Source organism: Bombina bombina, chromosome 5 (genome assembly GCF_027579735.1).
Source record: "Bombina bombina isolate aBomBom1 chromosome 5, aBomBom1.pri, whole genome shotgun sequence".
Classification (NCBI taxonomy): Eukaryota; Metazoa; Chordata; class Amphibia; order Anura; family Bombinatoridae; genus Bombina; species Bombina bombina.
In genome coordinates, this window is record NC_069503.1 from 1,076,883,795 (window position 1) to 1,076,904,375 (window position 20,581).

General features: G+C 38.0%; 1 protein-coding gene across 2 annotated transcripts in view; it reads right to left on the reverse strand.

The window, feature by feature from the left end:
- Positions 1-7,045, reverse strand: part of CYRIB (CYFIP related Rac1 interactor B) — a 411,880-nt gene extending 404,835 nt beyond the window's left edge. Inside the window, exon 1 of one of the 2 annotated variants that reach the window (XM_053715355.1) lies at positions 6,682-7,045. The gene's annotated coding sequence lies outside the window, so the exon portion shown is untranslated. The remainder of the gene's footprint in view (positions 1-6,681) is intronic. The other variant, XM_053715360.1, reaches the window with a different exon arrangement.
- Positions 7,046-20,581: the final 13,536 nt, after the last annotated feature.

Genomic DNA, 20,581 nt, shown 5'->3' on the forward strand with positions numbered 1-20,581 from the left:
CAGTGGCGGGTCTATGGGGGTTGCTATTCCACTCGAAACACACATGTAGCACCCCCGTTGAGCTGCGAAGGGCAGTGCATACTATGACAAGCAGCTCCATATATTATGCGTGCTGTGTCTTCCAACTTTTTCACCACCTTTGTTAGGCCTAGGGTTGCCACCTCAGCCATGTTTTCCTGGACTCTTATGAGTAACACAGGCTGCAGGGTATGCAGGGAGGAACATGTATTGTGTTTCTGGACAGCACTATTCATATTCCTCCCTGCACACCCTGCAGCATGTGTAACTTATAAGTATTCTGTATTTTCAGGGACAGGTGGCAACCCTAGTTAGCCCTCCCCCAAATTCTAGAGCTGCCACAGGTTATCCCACAAAAGCCCCCTCACCTCCCTGCCCCAGAAAGCCTCCTGGAAGTATTGCAGGGTACACATAAATAAAACACACATTTTACTAACAGAATACCCATGCTTTAGCAAGACTACTTCTTGTAAAATGAATCACTGATTGTTTTTAGTGTGCACAAAGCATATGTACATATGTCATGTGCACCAGCATTCAAACACTGCTTGTTATGATCTTATTCTTGAAAACACATGGAATGTATGTAATAAAATAATCTTAATACTTCTCCGGAAGATATTAAGACAAAGATGGTTCTATATGTTCATGTGATAAATTTGTATTACAAAACTTTATTAAGAAACAACACGATGCCCATCAAAAACACAATGAATGACAAACATAACAAAATATAAAGACTTGCTAAAGAGATTTTGTAGCTTCTCTATATTGGCCATCTCAGGGATCATAATGCAAACTTATCAGCTACTACTATAAGTAATAACACCATGTCCTTTTTTTATTAAACATATTTAGCTGCATATTAACCTTCCTAAGGTCTCATTACAACCTTTTTTATCAAAATCAAACAAAACTAACATACTCTGAAGCAGCGCTTGTAATGGGAATGACCTAGTTTTCACAGTACAACTTTTACTTGCGGCACTGCGTCTAAAAAAGAAAAAAAAACATATAATCATGTCCTTCTATGAACTGAACATAAAGTACAAGTCAAATTCATTCCATAACTCTCTATTCTGTAGAAATCTGCAGAATAATGCACTGCTGCGGCTTAGTTTCCACAAGTAAGATTATGCTCTGTAAGGCAGAAATACTTCCAAACTATCCTTTGTCATTATAAGACAATCACTGTGGTTAGATTATGTCCCTTATCTAAGCACATCATTTCCTACATTTTAAATTAAAATAGTGACACCATTTTTGGCAGGAAATGACAACTTTCTGATCAACTGATATTTGAATACAAAACAAAAAGAAACCTCCACCTAACATTAACGCTGGGTTAGAAGGAACAGATGATGCAGAAGTGTTAAAATGCCCCTCTCTTGCACAGAAATATGGTGTCCCAATTGCTCCCCTTAAAGGGACACTGCACTATAAAATGTGTTTTCCCTTAATGTGTTTTAAATGACTTGTTATACATATGGCAGAGTATTAAATGTATGTGAATTGACTATTTGTGTTTATTTTTGTATTTGAAATAGCTGGTTTTCTTATTAAAACATTACCTTTTGTTCTCAATGACATGCTCATAAAAATGGGTTGAGTCTGCAGGTAAAGCAGACCTGCTAAATTCATCTATGTCTAAACATATTTAGGTATTGATATGCTAATTACAATATATGTTTTTCTATGGAGATTTCATGGCTATGTGCTGCATTTTATGCACCTGTTAGTAGTGGGTGTGACTGAAACACTTGCACTTAAAGGGACATGAAACCCCAAAAATTTCTTTCATGATTCAGATAGAGAATACAATTTCAAACAACTTTCCAATTTACTTCTATTATTTAATTTGTTTCTTTCTCTTGTTATCCTTTGCTGAAATGTTTATCTAGGGAAGTTCATGTGCAGCAGAGAATCCAGGTTCTAGCTATTGATTGGTGGCTGCATATATAAACTGATTGTCATTGGCTCACCTATATGTTCAGTTAGAAACCAGTAGTGCACGGCTGCTCCTTCAACAAATGATACCAAGAGAATAAAACAGATTAGATAATAGAAGTAAATTAGAAAGTTGTTTAAAATTGTATTCTCTATCTGAATCATGAAATAATTTTTTGGGGTTTCATGGCCCTTAGTTTAGTAGAGTATTCCACATACTACTAGTCATCTGGATTCACAGCCAGGTACCTCCTTTTCAGCTGACTGTTACTGAACTGACAGCAATCACTCGAAGGGAGAGGAAGGGAAAGGAGCAGAAGGCTAAATCCCCAGATCATTATTCATCCAGCAGAAACTTTATTAATTAGTATGCACCTTAGAATAAGGATGTTCACTAAATACAGCTGCCCATGCAGTGAAAAAAACTTGGAAAAAAAAATGACATACCAAAAGCATGGGGACAATATATGTGTATTGAAGGAACAGGTATAAAATCCTTTAAATAAAGAAATCACTATTGTATACCTGTTCCTTTGGGACATATAGATTGTCTCCATGTGTATTTATTATTTATTATTTTTTATTTCAATTGATATGAAACCCAAAAGTGTTCTTTCGATATTCACACAGAACATACAATTTTAAACATCTTTCCAACTTACTTCTATTAACTAATTTGCTTAATTCTCGTGGTATCCTTTGTTAAAAAAGAGAACCAATGCACTACTTTGAACTAGTTGCTGATTGGTATCTGCACCTTGTTATTGGCTTACCTAATGTATTCAGCTAGCTCCCAGTAGTGCATTGCTTCTCTTTTAACAAAGGATACCAAGAGAATGAAGCACATTTCATAATAGAAGAAAATGTAAGAGTTATTTAAAATGATATACTCTGTCTAAATCATGCAACAAAATATAAGGATTGTATTTCCCTTTAATTTATATAAAATAATTACAAAATTCCCAAGTAAAAAATGAAAGGAGTTCACTAAAATATAAATTGCAACAAAATACTATGATATAATGATCTATATTGTGATTCATAAAAAAATAACTTGATAAATAACTATATGAACAGAAACAGAATATGCCTTTGGATTTAATACAGTCAATTAACTAGACAATATCTTTATTGCTGAAAGTGAAATGTAACAAAAGTAAAAGAAGAAGAGGAATAAAGTATTTCTATTAAAAAGGAGTTTAGAAATAAGAGAACAGGTCTCAATCCGCAAATAAAAAACGTGCACACTCCTGAACGTACCTTTCTGCTTTTCAACAAAGGATAACAAGAGAACAAAGAAAGTTTGATAATAGAAGTATGTATGTATGTACTTGTAAAGCGTATGTTTTATCTGAATCAAGAAAGAAAAAAGTGGGTTTTATGTTTTATTTTAACTCCATCTAAAAAATTCCTCACATTTCAAATCTGTTTATACAAAGGGGAAAGTTTCCCATCACTTTAAGAAAAAGTCCCTCCTTTCCAAACCTAACCACATGCCACCATCTTTCTCAGAGAAGAAGACTATTGGCCCCATTTATTAAAGGGATAGTCTAGTCAAAATGAAACTTTCATGATTCAAGATAGAACAGCAATTTTAAGCAAATTTCTAATTTACTCCAATAATTAATTTGTATTTGTTCTCTTGGTATCTTTATTTGAAAAAGCAGGAATGGAAGATTAGGAGCCGACCCATTTTTGGTTTAGCACCTGGGTAGCGCTTGCTAATTGGTGTTTAAATGTCACCACCAATCAGCAAGTGCTACCCAGGGTCTGAACCAAAAATGGGTCGGCTCCTAAGCTTACTACATTCCAGCTTTTTCAAATAAAGATCCTTTTTTTTTATTATCATGAAGATATTTACAGAAAAATATTGAAGAGGACCTGTCCAGTCATAATGGTCTTCGGGGAGCTTGCAAAATATAGTTCCTAGTCTGATATCTCCGTAACAAACAACCCATTACAAGAATACATCATGTTGAAACCAAATAAATACTGATAGACAAATGCACTACAAAAGAAGAAGTTCTATAATAGTAAATACCTATGAATGGACATATATCATGTTATAAACTGGACAAAAGCAATATTTCAGGAGGAAGTCCCTTCTAAATATGTGATCATGCAAGAATTATTGAGGAAGTACATGCAATTAACTCCTAAAGTTCTGTAAGGGACTGCAATGACACATATTTAGAGGTAATCTGCTCACAAATTAACCTTGTTACTAAATTCAGTGTCATGATGAGCTCTACCAGGCAGATCACATTAGGTAACTACAGGCGTAGTTCGGATATATTGCGGGTTTGGTTCCAGACCACTGCAATAAAGCGAATATAGCAATAAAATGAGCAACACTTTCCCAGAGTATATAAAAGTTATTAAAGGGACAGTATACACTCATTTTCATATAACTGCATGTAATAGACACTACTATAAAGAATAAGATGCACAGATACTGATATAAAAATCCAGTATAAAACTGTTTAAAAACTTACTTAGAAGCTGTCAGTTTGGCTCTGTTGAAAAGGTAGCTGGAAAGCCCACTGCAAGTGGCAAATAAGACACTCCCCCCTCCCCCTTCTTTTACATATGAAAAGACCCTTTACACAAACAGGAGCAAGCTGGAGAAGGTAGCTGACAGTATTCACATAAAACTTTAGGGCTTGGTTAGGAGTCTGAAAATCAGAGCAACGTTATTTAAAAATAAGCAAAACTATACATTTATTTAAAAAAAAAAAACTTTATGGGCTATATAAATAGATCATCTACAAAACATTTATGCAAAGAAAAAATGAGTGTATAATGTCCCTTTAAGTGTACAGTAGCATTATGTCTAAATACAACAATGTATATACCTTAATTAAAAAATGCTAACTATCATCTGAGCCTTCAGTGAATCATAATCTTTTCACTGGTGGTATGTATATAGGTGTGTATTCATTTGTATTTATGCGTTTACATGTGTATATATGTTGGAAAAATGGCTCCAATAGACTTGCTCGACACTGGGTAGCCACAAACCTTTAATTTTTTTAAAAGAGCAATATCTGCAAAGCGCAAAAAAATGAGGTATGCCTGTATGTACTTTAACAAGTTTCTCCAAAACATGAACGTAAGCCCCCAAGTTTGTTGATGACATTAAAGGGAGCACATGACATACATCACTGATATTCCTAAAGAAGTCATATCATTTTATATTACAAGTTAAACTAGAAAGTGCCAGTGTATATTATTATCTAGTAAAAAACAACAACACACACTTCTACCCAGATTGTAAGTCTACTGCAGTAAAACATAATGCTCTGGACTTCATTGTCTCAAAATAAAAACTATGTATTACACTACATTTGTTGAAATTTGTTCTTGTATTTTAGGAAATTGTCATTTTTATAACTCAGATATTTCTAAATTCATTCAATTAAAAGAATCAGAGTTTTATTGGGGGGCAATCTTATCTGGGATACAAAATTTGGAATTTCTGATAATATGAAGCATAGTATTTACATTGAAATAGTTATCTTTTTAATAAAACTGTTGTTCATCTATATTATGGTGACATTTTGTCAGGTTATTATACAGAATTAGAACAATATAAATCACTACAATTTATAGGGTTAGATAAAATAGTATTTGGGCGGGTAGTGTGCAGACCATAACGATGATTTAACCATATCTACACTGTTATTCTCTTGCAATCACTTAAGGGAAGTTAGATTTCTGATCAGGAAATGTGCAACACATTTAAATGCTATTGAAAGGATACAACTATAGTTATGGCATTATCACATTATGTCTCAAATGTTTTTTCTAAAACTATTGATTTTTATATATAATATCAATAGTATATATGGTATATATATAAAATCAATAGTAAATATGGTATATATAAAATCAATAGTAAATATGGTATATATAAAATCAATAGTATATATGGTATATATATAAAATCAATAGTAAATATGGTATATATAAAATCAATAGTAAATATGGTATATATAAAATCAATAGTAAATATGGTATATATCAAATCAATAGTATATATGGTATATATATAAAATCAATAGTAAATATGGTATATATAAAATCAATAGTAAATATGGTATATATAAAATCAATAGTATATATGGTATATATATAAAATCAATAGTAAATATGGTATATATAAAATCAATAGTAAATATGGTATATATAAAATCAATAGTATATATGGTATATATATAAAATCAATAGTAAATATGGTATATATAAAATCAATAGTAAATATGGTATATATAAAATCAATAGTATATATGTACTGTATATATCATAAACGTGCATGCATAAAACACATTATATTTTCATAAGCAATCTAACAAGAGAAATGGTGTACTGCAAACAACTCTGCAATCTTGGCAAATGGAAAAATAACAGCAGTATATGCAACAATGAGCGCTGTTTATACCTGATACTGACTAATGGTAACCGCAGGGAAACCAACCCATTTTTCAAATGCATTGTCAGAGATGGAAAATATAAATGTAATGAGTGCTCACAGCATATGGAGTGGAAGCCTCCACCATCTAAATATGGACACTATAAATATACATATTATAAGATATACATTAGTGTCTCTATATATCTTAACCGCTTATATTCAGCCCTCATTGACAGGCAATGTGTTAACTCACAAATCTGCTTTCACATTGCTTATTATAAAGGGGATGCAGCAGTTCCTACCTTGCAGTGGGCTTCAGGCAGCGAAGAGCAGTAGCGCAGCTGATATAGGCTGCAGTGCAGAGGATATCAGGCTGCTGTGCAGAGGAGCGGTGGAGCTGATATCAGGCTGCTGTGCAGAGGAGCGGTGGAGCTGATATCAGGCTGCTGTGCAGAGGAGCGGTGGAGCTGATATCAGGCTGCTGTGCAGAGGAGCGGTGGAGCTGATATCAGGCTGCTGTGCAGAGGAGCGGTGCAGCTTATCAAGCTGCTGGGGTTCGGAGCATGCAGCCAACATACACAGAGCGGAGATGGCTCAGATTTCTGCAGCACGGGCTTCCGGGTTGACCAATTTGAGCGTCACACACTCCTTCAGGTCTGCTAAACAGCAGCTACTGAGAAAGATAACTATAAAAGGAATAGACACATTATAGAGGAAGCCTTAGTTACCTTACACAGACTGGGCTGTCCTACCCCGTGTGACAACACAGCAAGTGTTATCCCTGTGTATACACAAATTATGCTATAAATAAAGGTCCGGAACAGGTGCTAGATAATGGCTTTCATTTTGTAAGCAGTTTTAAACTGATGCACAGAATGTTTTTTAGTAAGAAAATTCCAAGATATTGAAAATATTCTTGCTGCCAGATTATTAAAACAATTTAAAAAAAAGAAGGAAATAAAGAAAAAACGGTGTATAGGTTAGCAGTGGGTTTTAAATTCCTTTAAAATATACAATTTAGATGCACATTAGGCTCAAGCTTAAAAGGGACACTGAACCCAAATTTTTTCTTTTGTAATTCAGATAGAGCATGCAATTTAAGCAACTTTCTAATTTACTCCTATTATCAATTTGTCTTTGTTCTCTTGCTTTCTTTATTTGAAAAAGAAGGCATCTAAGCTATTTTTTTGGTTCAGAACCATGGAAAGCACTTGTTTATTGGTGGGTGAATTTATCCACCAATCACCAAGAACAACCCATGTTGTTGACCAAAAATGGGCCGGCATCTAAACTTACATTCTTGCATTTCAAATAAAGATACCAAGAGAATGAAGAACATTTGATAATAGGAGTATATTAGAAAGTTGCTTAAAATTGCATGCTCTATCTGAATCATGAAATATTTTTTTTTGGGTTCAGTGTCCCTTTAATGGGACATTCCTGTCAAAATGTAAATGCACATAGATGAATGACATCTTAGAATGGAAACATATTTGCAATATACAGGTATACCCCGCTCATACAGCGGGTTAGGGACCGGAGCCCTGCTGTAAAGTGAAAACCGCCTTAAAGTGAAACAAGGCAGTTTTAGCTTTTTATTCACTTGCCAGTGTGTTTAAAGACTTTAAAAAATGTTTGAACTAACATATATTAGGGGTGCATTAGTGCTACGTTTAGTTTAAAACTAGCACAGCACAGTATTCAATTAGGATTCAATAAATACTGTACCTGTAAAATAGTGACAATCACTGTAGTAAAATTTGCCAGACTATAGCACTGAGACACAAATTGCACTGCAATGCAGTTAACAGAGTGAACTAAGCATAACAAAATGGTGCCAGTCACTTTTCTTGCAATCTCACAATGATTACAGCACTGTTTCAAAATCCTTGGAGGCTGAACTTCAGCTCCACAGAGCGCTGTATTAGCGAATCGCTGTAAAGTGAAGCGCTGTAAAGTGAGGTATACCTGTAAATGTATTGGCAAAAAATGCTTCTGGTAAAAGTTATCACTGTTTTTTTGTAAGTATTTTTCTCTGCACGTGCATGTGAAGCATAGCTAGATAGTCTTAGTGCACCAGCATTTCAAATACTGCAGCTGCTCACAGCACCAGTGGGGCCTGTATCACATCAGCAATTAACAAATTGAGTCATTACCAGATAGTAAAAGCACCTTATGTTCTCTGAGCAAGTGTTGTGTTTATAATGCTGGTACACTTTTGAAAGTACTATAGCTTTTATTAGTAGCCTTTTCGCTAATACATGTATAATACAAAAATCCTTCTTTTCAAAACTTAAATGCATCCATTTGGATTCCAATTCTGTCTGGAATGTCCCTTTAAAAATGGACATAAACCTTTTCTTTCGTGATTCAGATTGGAAAGTTGTTTAAAACTGTATGTCCTATTTACTAAGCTTGTGCCGCTAAGACAATTTCATTTCAGATTACATTTTCGTTCCGCATATTCTGTTGAAATTAATTTTGCTGGTGCATTCATTTAGATATTCAAATATCCATTTTTCGTTACGAATGTGGGTTTATAACAAAACAAATGCACATCCCTACAATTTACATCTAATTTGCTTTGTTCTTGTTGTAGCCTTTATTGAAAAGCAAACCTAGGTAGACTTAGGAGCAGCAAGGCACTGCTGGGAGCTAGCTGCTGATTAGTGACTACATGTATATGCCTCTTGTCATTGGCTCACCCAATTTGTTAAGCCAGCTCCCAGTAATGCATTTGCTGCTTCTTCAACAAAGGATGCTAAACATTGATTAAAATTGTATTCTCTATCTGAATCGTGAAAAGAAAATGTTGGGTTCATGTCCCTTTAAGCCCCTCAAAATCTAATTAAATGAGAATTCAATAGCAGTACAGTGTATATTCATTATTTATGTTCATAGCTTTTGCTGTAAAACAACCTTATTGCCTCTTAAAGTTATGTTAAATCCTAGCATTTTAAAAACGTTAGGATTTACCTTCACTAAAAATAAAGGCCACCTTCATTCATCAGTTTAAAAATAAATGGATGCCTTTATTTCTCCACGGCTTCACCTAGCGGCTCTGACAGCCCACGGCACTGCTCATTTTTTCAATAAGTTGGCACTTCTACATCTTAGCCAATAGCTGTGCGTGCCTACAGCATAATGCCAGTCGGCCCACACAGCTATTGGCTGAGAGGTGTAAAACCACCTTATTGAAAAAATGAGTAGTGCCGTGGGCCGCCAGAGGCACTTAACTAAGCAGTGAAGCTGCAGCGAAATAAAGGCACCTTTTCATCCATTTTTTTTTTTTTTAAACTGACCATCTCTTTAAGTATAGTTTAATGTTCTAAAATTTACAGAGTGCTACCTAGTGATTGCATACACAGCAAAGAAAATTAAAAACACAAATTCCACCAGGCTTTTCAAATGATGTATCCCTGAACTGCAAACCAAATTGTAGTGTTATATAATTAAAAAATATAAATTATTTTTTCAATGAAGAATGTTTACTGCAGATATAGACCATGAATACTTAAAATTACTTTATATGGCTTCTAATATACACACAGTTGTCCTGATTCTCTGGAAGATTGAGGGGAACGTTAAAAAGCATATTTAAAGTGTTTGCCTCCTGTGCTTCCAATGCCTATGTGCTCCCGTACTGTTTATTCCTCTATATTTCCTACTAGTTTACTGTAGACACACTCATAGCAAATGGGGATACACAGGATCATACTACTGGAGGATAGTGATGTCGCGAATAGTTCGCTGGTGAATAGTTCCCGGCAAACATAGCATGTTCGCGTTCACTACGGCGGGCGAACATATGCTATGTTCGATCCGCCCCCTATTCGTCATCATTGAGTAAACTTTGACCCTGTACCTCACAGTCAGAAGACACATTCCAGCCAATCAGCAGCAGACCCTCCCTCCCAGACCCTCCCACCTCCTGGACAGCATCCATTTTAGATTCATTCGGAAGCTGCATTCTTAGTGAAAGGAGGGACAGTGTAGCTGCTGCTGATTTAATAGGGAAATCGATAGCTAGGCTAGTGTATTCAGTATCCACTACAGTCCTGAAGGACTCATCTGATCTCTGCTGTAAGGACAGCACCCCAAAAAGCCCTTTTTAGGGCTAGAACATCAGTCTGCTTTTTTTTTTTTCCCTGTGTAATCTAATTGCAGTTGCCTGCCAGCATGTGTGTCAGGCTCACAGCGTATACTGTGCCCACTTGCCCAGTGCCACCACTCATATCTGGTGTAACAGTAGTGTACATTTAAAAAAAAAAAAACTTTTTTTGACTGTGAAATAATAGCAGACAACTGCCAGTACCCAAGATGGACGCCAATAAGGCAGATGGGGAGGGTTAGAGAGCTGTTTTGGGGGGGATCAGGGAGGTTGGGGGCTAAGGGGGGATGCTACACCACAGCATATGTAAATATGCTAAAAAAATTAAAAACCTTTTATTTTAGTACTGGCAGACTTTCTGCCAGTACTTAAAATGGCGGGGACAATTGTGGGGTGGAGGAGGGAAGGGAGCTGTTTGGGAGGGATCAGGGGGTCTGATGTGTCAGGTGGGAGGCTGATCTCTAAAGCTAAAAGCTAAAGCTAAAATTAACCCTGCAAGCTCCCTACAAACTATCTAATTAACCCCTTCACTGCTAGCCATAATACATGTGTGATGCGCAGCAGCATTTAGTGGACTTCTAATTACCAGAAAGCAACGCCAAAGTCATATATGTCTGCTATTTCTGAACAAAGGGGATCCCAGAGAAGCATTTACAACCATTTGTGCCATAATTGCACAAATTGTTTGTAAATAATTTCAGTGAGAAAACTAAAATTGCGAAAAAAATTTTTTTAAATTTGATCGCATTTGGCGGTTAAATGGTGGCATTAAATATACCAAATTGGGCCTAGATCAATACTTTGGGTTGTCTACTACACTACACTTAAAGGGACAGTCAAGTATAAATTAAACTTTCATTATTGAGATAGGACTTTTAATTTTAATCGACTTTCCAATTTACTTTTATCATCAAATTTGCTTTTTTCTCTTGGTATTCTTAGTTTAAACTAAACATAGGTAGGCTCATATGCTAATTTCTAAGCCTTTGAGGGCTGCCTCTTATCACAGGCTTTTTAAATCTCTTTTCAACACAAAGAGACAGAAAGTACACGTGGGCCATATAGATATAACTGTGTTCAGGCACAGAAAGTTATTTAAGATCTAGGAGAGAGAGAGAGAGAGGAGAGAGAGAGAGAGGAGAGAGAGAGGAGAGAGAGAGAGGAGAGAGAGAGGAGAGAGAGAGAGGAGAGAGAGAGAGGAGAGAGAGAGAGAGGAGAGAGAGAGAGGAGAGAGGAGAGAGAGAGGAGAGAGGAGAGAGAGAGAGAGAGAGAGAGAGAGAGAGAGAGAGAGATATCGCAGAGGTAAAAAGTACATTAATATAACTGTGTGGGTTATGCAAAACTGGGGAATGGGTAATAAAGGGATTATCTATCTTTTAAAACAATAACAATTCTATGGTAGACTGTCCCTTTAAGCTAAAATTAACTCTACAAGCAACCTACATGCTCCCTAATTAACCCCTTCACTGCTGGGCATAAAACACGTGTGGTGCGCAGTGGCATTTAGCAGCCTTCTAATTACCAAAAAGCAATGCCAAAGCCATATAAGTCTGCTATTTCTGAACAAAGGGGATCCCAGAGAAGCATTTACAACCATTTATGCCACAATTGCATAAGTTGTTTGTAAATAATTTCTGTGAGAAACCTAAAGTTTGTGAAAAGGCGAACAATTTTTTTTTAGTTGATCGCATTTGGCGGGGAAATGGTGGCATGAAATATACCAAAATGGGCCTAGATCAATACTTTGGGATGTCTACTACACTACACTTAAAAGGGATACTAACCCCTCATTTTTTCTTTCATGATTCAGATAGAGCATATAATTTTAAGCAATTTTCTAATTTACTCCTATTATCAATTTTTCTTTGTTCTCATGTTATCTTGATTTGAAAAAGCAGTAATAAAAGGTTAGGAGCCGGCCCATTTTTTAGTTCAGCACCTTGGTAGAGCTACTGATTGGTTTGCTACATTTAGCCACAAATCAGGAAGTGCTACCCATGTTCTGAACAAAAAATGGTCTGGCTCTAAAGCTTACAGTACTGCTTTTTCAAATCAAGATAGCATGAGAACAAAGAAAAATTGATAATAGGAGTAAATTAGAAAGGTGCTTAAAATCTCATGCTCTATCTGAATCATGAAATAAAAAAAATTGGGTTTAGTATCCCTTTAAGCTAAAATTAACTCTACAAGTTCCCTACATGCTCCCTAATTAACCCCTTCACTGCTGGGCATTAAACACGTGTGGTGTGCAGTGGCATTTAGCAGCCTTCTAATTACCAAAAAGCAACGCCAAAGCCATATAAGTCTGCTATTTCTGAACAAAGGGGATCCCAGAGAAGCATTTACAACCATTTATGCCATAATCGCATAAGTTGTTTGTAAATAATTTCTGTGAGAAACCTAAAGTTTGTGAAAAAGTGAACAATTTTTTTTTATTTGATCGCATTTGGCGGTGAAATGGTGGCATGAAATATACCAAAATGGGCCTAGATCAATACTTTGGGATGTCTTCTAAAAAAATATATATACATGTCAAGGGATATTCAGGTATTCCTGACAGATATCAGGGTTCCAATGTAACTAGCGCTCATTTTGAAAAAAAGTGGCTTTGAAATAGCAAAGTGCTTCTTGTATTTATTTCCCTATAACTTGCAAAAAAGCAAAGAACATGTTAACTTTGGGTATTTCTAAATCAGGACAACATTTAGAAACTATTTAGCATGGTTGTTTTTTGGTGGTTGTAGATGTGTAACAGATTTTGGGGGTCAAAGTTAGAAAAAGTGTGTTTTTTCCATTTTTTCCTCATATTTTATAATGTTAGGTGATTTATGCCCTTTATGGATTAAAACCAGACTCTGCATCAACTATGTAATTTTCCATGGGAGTTTTGCCATGGATCCCCCTCCGGCATGCCGCAGTCCAGGTGTTAGTCCCCTTGAAACAACTTTTCCATCACTATTGTGGCCAGAAAGAGTCCCTGTGGGTTTTAAAATTCGCCTGCCTATTGAAGTCTATGGCGGTTCGCCCGGTTCGCCCGTTCGCGAACATTTGAGGAAGTTCACGTTCTCCGTTCGCGAACCCAAATTTTTATGTTTGCGACATCACTACTGGAGGACAGTGGAAAGCACTGGAGGCAGCCGAGCTTCAGTCCCTTGCAAAAGAAGAAACAATGACTTTATGTGCAAGCTAATTTTACTCTTTTAACCCCTTAACGACACGAGTCGTACAGGGTACGTCGCACACAACCTGGTCTTTAAAGACCAGCGACGTACCCTGTACGACCTAAGTGTTTAAAGCGGCTGGAAGCGATCCTGATCGCTTCCAGCCGCTTTCAAGGTATTGCCGTGATGCCTCGATATTGAGGCATCATGGCAATACCTTTTCTGGCACACCGATGCAGAGAGGGCCACTCTGTGGCCCTCTCTGCATCGGCCAGCGATGGTGCCGATCGTTGGTGGGTGGGAGCAGTTACAGGGAGGAGGTGGCCCATCGCTGGGAATCTTGGTCCCGGAATTAGTACCGGTGCGTGCGGGCGCGTGCACGGGGGCGGGGGTGCGTGCGCGCCCCCGATCTTAACAAAGCATGCCACATAAACGGTCCGGTTGTGGTGGGAGCGGGAGGTGATCTGTGGTGGGAGCGGGTGATGAGGGCTAAATTTCTATTTATAAAAAGGATCTGGGAGAGGGGGGTGGGGGGTATTGAGGGGGGGCCAGCTACACTACAGAAAAAAAAAATATTAAAAAAAAGTGCACTAAAGTTTGAAAAGTGGGTACTGGCAGACAGCTGCCAGTACCCAAAATGGCACCAAATAGTGAGAGGGGGGAGATTAGAGAGCTGTGTGGGGGGGCTCAGGGAGGTTGGGTGCTATGGGGGGCTCCTACACAGCAGCATATGTAAATATGCTGGGAAAATTTTTTCAAAAATTAAAAGAGAGCTTTTATTTTAGTACTGGCAGACTTTCTGCCAGTACTTAAGATGGCGGGGACAATTTTGGGGTGAGGGAGGGAAGAGAACTGTTTGGGAGGGATCAGGGGTGGGATGTGTCAGGTGGGAGGCTGATCTCTACACTAAAGCTAAAATTAACCCTGCAAGCTCCCTACAAGCTACCTAATTAACCCCTTCACTGCTAGACATAATACACGTGTGATGCGCAGCGGCATTTTGCCGCCTTGTAATTACCAAAAAGAAACTCCAAAGCCATATATGTCTGCTATTTCTGAACAAATGGGATCCCAGAGAAGCATTTACAACCATGTGTGCCATAATTGCACAAGCTGTTAGTAAATAATTTCAGTGAGAAACCTAAAATTGTGAAAAATGTTACGATTTTTTTAATTTGATGGCATTTGGCGGTGAAATGGTGGCATGAAATATACCAAGATGGGCCTTGATCAATACTTGAGGTTGTCTACTACACTACACTAAAGCTAAAATTAACCCTAGAAGTTCCCTACATGCTTCCTAATTAACCCCTTCACTGCTGGGCATAATACACGTGTAATGCGCAGTGGTATTTAGCGGCCTTCTAATTACCAAAAAGCAACGCCAAAGCCATATATGTCTGTTATTTCTGAACAAAGAGGATCCCAGAGAAGCATTTACAACCATATATGCCATAATTGCACAAGTTGTTTGTAAATAATTTCAGTGACAAACCTAAAGTTTGTGAAAAAATTTGTGAAAAAGTGAACAATTTTTTTTATTTGATCGCATTTGGCAGTGAAATGGTGGCTTGAAATATACCAAAATGGGCCTAGATCAATACTTTGGGATGTCTTCTAAAAAAAAATATATACACGTCAAGGGATATTCAAGAATTCCTGAAAGATATCAGTGTTCCAATATAACTAGAGCTAATTTTGAAAAAAATTGGTTTGGAAATAGCCAAGTGCTACTTGTACTTATTGCCCTATAACTTGCAAAAAAAGCAAAGATCATGTAAACATTGGGTATTTCTAAACTCAGGACAAAATTTAGAAACTATTTACCATGGGTGTTTTTTGGTGGTTGTAGATGTGTAACAGATTTTGGGGGCCAAAGTTAGAAAAAGTGTGTTTTTTTCCATTTTTTCCTCATATTTTATAAAAAAAATTATAGTAAATTATAAGATATGATGAAAATAATGGTATCTTTAGAAAGTCCATTTAATGGCGAGAAAAACAGTATATAATATGTGTGGGTACAATAAATGAGTAAGAAGAAAATTACAGCTAAACACAAACACCACAGAAATGTAAAAATAGCCCTGGTCCTTAAGGGAAAGAAATTGAAAAATGGCCTTGGTCCTTAAGGGGTTAAAGAGACATGCAAGAACAATAACATATTCTAATTCAATAGAGCATTTTATTATTGCACAAAGGCTATCCCCACACAATGGTGTTAACACATAAAATCCACTGGGGAGCCTCAAAGCATTTCTACTACTTAACTGAACTATATATATATATATATACACACATACATATGTATATATATATATATATATATATATATATATATATATATATATATATATACAGGGAGTGCAGAATTATTAGGCAAGTTGTATTTTTGAGGATTAATTTTATTATTGAACAACAACCATGTTCTCAATGAACCCAAAAAACTCATTAATATCAAAGCTGAATATTTTTGGAAGTAGTTTTTAGTTTGTTTTTAGTTTTAGCTATTTTAGGGGGATATCTGTGTGTGCAGGTGACTATTATTGTGCATAATTATTAGGCAACTTAACAAAAAACAAATATATACCCATTTCAATTATTTATTTTTACCAGTGAAACCAATATAACATCTCAACATTCACAAATATACATTTCTGACATTCAAAAACAAAACAAAAACAAATCAGTGACCAATATAGCCACCTTTCTTTGCAAGGACACTCAAAAGCCTGCCATCCATGGATTCTGTCAGTGTTTTGATCTGTTCACCATCAACATTGCGTGCAGCAGCAACCACAGCCTCCCAGACACTGTTCAGAGAGGTGTACTGTTTTCCCTCCTTGTAAATCTCACATTTGATGATGGACCACAGGTTCTCAATGGGGTTCAGATCAGGTGAACAAGGAGGCCATGTCATTAGATTTTCTTCTTTTATACCCTTTCTTGCCAGCCACGCTGTGGAGTACTTGGAGGCGTGTGATGGAGCATTGTCCTGCATGAAAATCATGTTTTTCTTGAAGGATGCAGACTTCTTCTTGTACCACTGCTTGAAGAAGGTGTCTTCCAGAAACTGGCAGTAGGACTGGGAGTTGAGCTTGACTCCATCCTCAACCCGAAAAGGCCCCACAAGCTCATCTTTGATGATACCAGCCCAAACCAGTACTCCACCTCCACCTTGCTGGCGTCTGAGTCGGACTGGAGCTCTCTGCCCTTTACCAATCCAGCCACGGGCCCATCCATCTGGCCCATCAAGACTCACTCTCATTTCATCAGTCCATAAAACCTTAGAAAAATCAGTCTTGAGATATTTCTTGGCCCAGTCTTGACGTTTCAGCTTGTGTGTCTTGTTCAGTGGTGGTCGTCTTTCAGCCTTTCTTACCTTGGCCATGTCTCTGAGTATTGCACACCTTGTGCTTTTGGGCACTCCAGTGATGTTGCAGCTCTGAAATATGGCCAAACTGGTGGCAAGTGGCATCTTGGAAGCTGCACGCTTGACTTTTCTCAGTTCATGGGCAGTTATTTTGTGCCTTGGTTTTTCCACACGCTTCTTGCGACCCTGTTGACTATTTTGAATGAAACGCTTGATTGTTCGATGATCACGCTTCAGAAGCTTTGCAATTTTAAGAGTGCTGCATCCCTCTGCAAGATATCTCACTATTTTTGACTTTTCTGAGCCTGTCAAGTCCTTATTTTGACCCATTTTGCCAAAGGAAAGGAAGTTGCCTAATAATTATGCACACCTGATATAGGGTGTTGATGTCATTAGACCACACCCCTTCTCATTACAGAGATGCACATCACCTAATATGCTTAATTGGTAGTAGGCTTTCGAGCCTATACAGCTTGGAGTAAGACAACATGCATAAAGAGGATGATGTGGTCAAAATACTCATTTGCCTAATAATTCTGCACTCCCTGTATATATATATATATATATATATATATATATATAGTTAGTTAGACGAAGCACTCACTGGTCTTATCAAGTGTATCCAAACTTTATTCCTTAGTGACGTTTCTGGGTATTCACCCCTTCATCAGACCAACCTGTGACATGGTTTTGAAAAAAATATGCAGAGGTATACAGACAGGCTAAAAAAAGGAACCGGGGGCCATTATGGGGGGCCAAATGTAGTGAAATCTTTTTCTGTAAAATGTGAGTCACTATTTGTAATAATTCTGCACATACTGTTGAAAAAGTTTTTTTCAAAGAAGAAATGTTTACTGTCCCTTTAACTTAAGACCTCTTAGGTAACAGTGCAGGTTTTTTTGTTTCACTTGTTTTCAGATTATTGGAGAGGACAAATTGGAAGTTTTATATTTCTATTAAGAGACAGCTGACATTCTCTCTCTCTCTCTCTCTCTCTCTCTCATTTCAAATGTTGGAACTGTTATATTTTACTAGTAATACTAGTTAACATGCAATCATATGACAGAGTAAAGAAAAAGTCTGCATGAGAAACAACAGGGCAAACAGACACCTCAATTAAATCCAACACTTTCTTATTGCCATCATGGCAGGAGTAGCATTTAGCAGATGTGCCCCAGAAGCATTAGTGGCCAGGGGTGCAGGTGCCCCAGAAGCATTAGTGGCCAGGGGTGCAGGTGCCCCAGAAGCCTTAGTGGCCAGGGGTGCAGATGCCCCAGAAACATTAGTGGCCAGGGGTGCAGATTCCCCAGAAGCATTAGTGGCCAGGGGTGCAGGTGCCCCAGAAGCATTAGTGGCCAGCATTAGTGTTGTTAAATTATTTTATGTGTTAAATGCTTTATAACATGAACCCAGTGTCCTGCAAACCATTTGGTGACAATACTAAAAGCAACACAAGTAGTAGTGCCAGCATCTAACTGACTCTGCATCCAACACCAACCCTACTACTCCTGCCTCAACTGACACTGCATCCAACCCACCTCAGCTACTCCTGACACAACTGACACTGCATCCAACACCACCTCAGCTACTCCTGACCCAACTGACACTGCATCCAACACCATCTCTGCTACTCCTGACCCAACTGACACTGCATCCAACACCATCTCAGCTACTCCTGACCCAACTGACTCTGCATCCAACACCAACCCTACTACTCCTGCCTCAACTGACACTGCAACCAACCCACCTCAGCAACTCCTGACTCAACTGACTCTGCATCCAACACCAACCCTACTACTCCTGCCTCAACTGACACTGCAACCAACCCACTTCAGCAACTCCTGACTCAACTGACATTGTCATCCAGCACCTCTCTGCTACTCCTGCCCCAACTGACACCGCATCTAACACCATCTTTGCTACTCCTGCCCCAACTGACACTGTATCCAGCACCACCATTGCTACTCTTGCCCCAACTGACACTACAGCCACCAACTGACACCACATCTATCACCACTTCTGCTACTCTTGCTCCAACTTACACTGCATCCAGAGCCACCTTTACTACTCCTGCACCAACAAGTTGTGGACCGATGCAACTTGTGCGTAACAGAACAGGAGTCAGGGTATGGTGTTGGGACATCACAGAAGTTCTGGAAAGAAGCAGTACACACACACTGCAGAGCAGTACAGCTTAGTCTGGAAAGCAGCACAACTGGCAAAATTGACAGCCAGAGCAGCTAGACAATTGTCACCAGCACAATTACAACAGCTAATAATATAAGCAACATGAGCACCAGAAGCAGCCAAAGCAAACGGTGTGTATCATGTGTTAAAGCTTCTTCATCCTTTAGCAGTGAGAAATCAGCACCTGTGCATGGAGGTTGGCATCACCAACCCTAAAAAAATTAGGTGATTCCATTCAAGGAGTCTATTCAAGTAGCTAACAGCAAGCCTGATTGGCTAGCTTAGGCTGACACACAGAGCCACGCTGCAGATAACATCTATACTGTTACAGAATTCTGTACTATGGTGGCATGGTAAATGAGAGAGCAGACAGGTACTCATGTAGAAATGAGGATGGTGATTGGCGATGAGGGAGCAATTATGGTGAGGGCTTTAAAAAAACAAAAACAAGTTTGTTGGCATTTACACTTTTTTCACCTGGTTCCAAAAAATTCTGTGTCAGAGGAGGACAGGCTTGCCATCATTGATGTAGATTGTGGGACACTTTAACCATAAGTGTGAAAGCTGGGCATCAGCTCAGGGAGGTGCAAGAAATGGCAGATCTCCCCCAGCACTGTGTCCCCAAGACATACAGAATTACTTTAGAGACCATCCTGGAGTCATTTGATGACCATCAAACTACTTTAGAAGTCATTTGCACATAATCAGACATCATCAGGCTTGTAAAGTCATCAGCTAAGGTAGTACAAAATCTGGGTGATTACTTCAGAATGATTAGCAGATTACCTTACTGATTACTTTAACAAGCATGAACAGCCAGTGAAAGACTCTAGAGTCATCTCGTTTAAATATTTCGGCCTGTGGGCAAACTTCATGATGGCTTCTGATGACTAGTCTAGAGTCATCTATTACTTTAGAAGGACTCCAGGAAAGATCATCCTTTTTGACTAGGGTCTAGAAAGAACTGGTATTATGCTGGAAATACATATTGGAAATGCTGGAGAGGATTCTAGAACAGGAAAGAGAAAATCAGTCCATGGCTCAGAACCATACTATTGGGGCGACATACTGAGGATAGATGAATGGCCACTGATAGGGTTGGTGGTGGCAGTTATTAAATCTTTCAGGGGAATGACCAAAAATCTGAGCCAAACCACTGTCAGCCTTGGCCAAATTATCCCTCTCTTTACACTTGTCAATAAAATGGATTATATCTTTTAGGATCATGAGGCTTCCCCAGCACCGTGAGATTCCAGGACAATTCGGAATTCTGCATAGGCAGCCAATAGTTTAATGCAGAACAAACACAGGATCAACAGAGGTCACTATTCTCCCAGCATCTAAAGAGGCACATTACTTTTTTTAAAATGTAG